The sequence below is a fragment of the Seriola lalandi genome, unplaced genomic scaffold (genome assembly GCF_002814215.2).
Source record: "Seriola lalandi dorsalis isolate HSWRI2012SDOR001 ecotype SW California unplaced genomic scaffold, Sedor1 jcf7180002054479, whole genome shotgun sequence".
NCBI lineage: Eukaryota > Metazoa > Chordata > Actinopteri > Carangiformes > Carangidae > Seriola > Seriola lalandi.
The window spans coordinates 5996-8406 of record NW_019525032.1 but is presented as its reverse complement, the minus strand read 5'-3'; the positions used below and the strand labels follow the sequence as shown (position 1 = coordinate 8406).

General features: G+C 41.4%; 1 pseudogene across 1 annotated transcript in view; it reads left to right on the top strand.

Moving 5' to 3' along the window:
* LOC111659459 (nuclear pore complex protein Nup133-like) overlaps nt 1–2411 on the top strand; it is a 15328-nt pseudogene that overhangs the window by 9473 nt on the left and 3444 nt on the right. Inside the window, exons 7-9 of the transcript XR_015437640.1 lie at nt 529–838; nt 1600–1809; nt 2301–2383. The product of XR_015437640.1 is annotated as a nuclear pore complex protein Nup133-like (transcript). The remainder of the gene's footprint in view (nt 1–528; nt 839–1599; nt 1810–2300; nt 2384–2411) is intronic.

The following is a 2411-nucleotide window of genomic DNA, read 5'->3' as shown; positions in this document are numbered from 1 at the left end:
GTTTCCAAACAGCTGCTGGTGATTAAAGAAATTAACAACAAGCAAATGCACAAGATTAGCATATTAGCTTGTCAGTGTTAGCGCACACCACCACAACCTTCTTCAAACATTCACTAGGACTCCAGGATGAACTGATTAGATGGTCAAAGGTCAAAGGTCAGGGTCAGTCTGACGTCACAAAACACTTGTTTAGGAGATAAAATCCCGTCACCAGGACGACGTCCTCCTGTAACTCGTATAAACGTCTGACAAACGGACGAATAAAAGAAAGTGAGAAGAGTTCGGAGATTATTTTTAGTCTGTGTCGCACATGGACGGTGATATTATGATATTGATTAATTAAAGTGACATTGTCCAATAATAAAACACCACGGATTGAAGTTCGATTCTTTTTAGATTTGAAAACAGATCATTATGTCTGTGGGAAATATTGTTGCGTAAATGTTTTAACTGTTTTAGCTTCATCCAAAACAACAAACCGCTTCACGGTAAATCACCTGTCGTAAGCTACACCTGTAGACCTGAACACTTTACGGCAATATGAAATCAATTATCAACCTCTTTCCTCCCTCAGCGTCCGGCGGCGTGGGCGGCGTTCGCTCCGTCATCTCCCGCCAGCACGAGATCATCCTGCGCTCAGTGTACCCGCACGCCGACTCGACGCTCCGCAGCGCCCTGTGCGAGCAGCTGGTGGCGCTGCTGGACATCTATCTGGGCGGCTGGGTGGCCCAGCTGACCTCCCTGCAGCAGCAGAGGCCCCCGGGGGCCCAACAGGAGCGCTACAACAGCCTGGAGATGGAGTACAGCCAGCGGCGCTCTGAGCTGCTGCAGCCGCTGCGTAAGATTCACATCGCTGACATCACAAACTACAGGCCGGGGTGGAGGGGGGGGGGCAAATATTAAATACATCAAATATTATTATAAATAATTCTGCTGCTTCATAGCGCTGGTTTCCTGTCTCTATTTTCTCAAGGTAAAAATCTAATAACAAAATATTGACTGATATTTGTTTTGTGGTTTTAAAAAAACATTTTTTTAAAGATCCAATAAATGTTGTTATTAAAGTATTTTGACCCACATAAGAACCAAGCAGGACTTTTTATAGTTAATATAAAATAAATGTTTGAACTCTAACAGGAAGTTTTAAACATTAGACTTCACTGGAAATTAGATTAGTGCCACTAACAACCAGGAACTAATGAAATCAGAAGCAGTTTAAGATTGTCACCTACAGACGGGATGAGAGAGAGATGCAGCCTGAATTCATTTCTTTAAATATAAAAATAAAAATAAAAATAAATGAGGGAAATCAAATTTTTAGAGTCAAAAAAGAAAGAAGTTAAAAGATCCTGGAAACGGAAAGAATAGTGCAGATTTTCTGGGCTCCTGTAACTGAGGATAAAAAGAATCAATTAAAAAATCTTCCCTTAATTAATATAATAATAAACTGTAAATCACAAACCATCGAGCTCTTTGTTACCAGGGCGACCAACTGTCGTCTCACGGCAGGAAACACAGCGACCTGTGGACGAACATCAGTGTGTGAGGGTGTGTGTTGTGTGTGTGTGTGTAGTCAGTGTGTATCTGTGTGTGTTGCAGTGGAGCTGGGTCAGTACCAGTGGGTGGCGGCGCTGGCTGAGAAGTTCTGTGACTTCGACATCCTGGTTCAGATGTGTGAGCAGACGGACAACCAGAGCCGCCTGCAGCACTACATGGCCAAGTTCGCCGACCAGGTACACGGCGACACGGCGACACACACCTGGACGATAAATCCTCCTCTGACCACAAACACTAAACAAACAGGACTGAGCTGCTGAAACAAGATGACATGACAAAAAATACAAATAGAGAAAGTCGAGCCGATAGAATAAGAGTTACATAGAATAGTTTCCTGTTATAGACGTATTTGACATTTCTATTTAATGAAGTATTTAGTCAGGATTTAATGAGCTTTTTTTTGGGATTGCTGCAGGATGAAAGATCTGATTCCACAGCAGCTTTGTTTTGTTTTGTTTTATAGAATTTATTTATTTATTTGCAAATATTTTTTCGCTATAATTTTTTGCACAATTCATTAAAAAGACCAGCAACTACCGAGCACTCTTAAGGTGGAATGTCTTTTGGAGTGTTACTTGATGCGTGACTGGCATTTGGAAATCAATCAATACACCTTAACTGTCGATATGTAAACTTTGACCTTTAGTTTCTATCAGCTCTCGTCATGACAGACTCTTCAGTGATGATCGGATCTTCAACTGTTTCAAATGTAGATAAATATCAACGTGATCATGTGACTGTAGATATTTCATTTCATCTGGAGAAGAAACTAAATGTACTAAAATCCTCCTGTCCTAACCAGAAAGTGTTTCCTCTGCTGAAGGAGGTAAGATAGGAAGCTTCAGTGTTTCCTC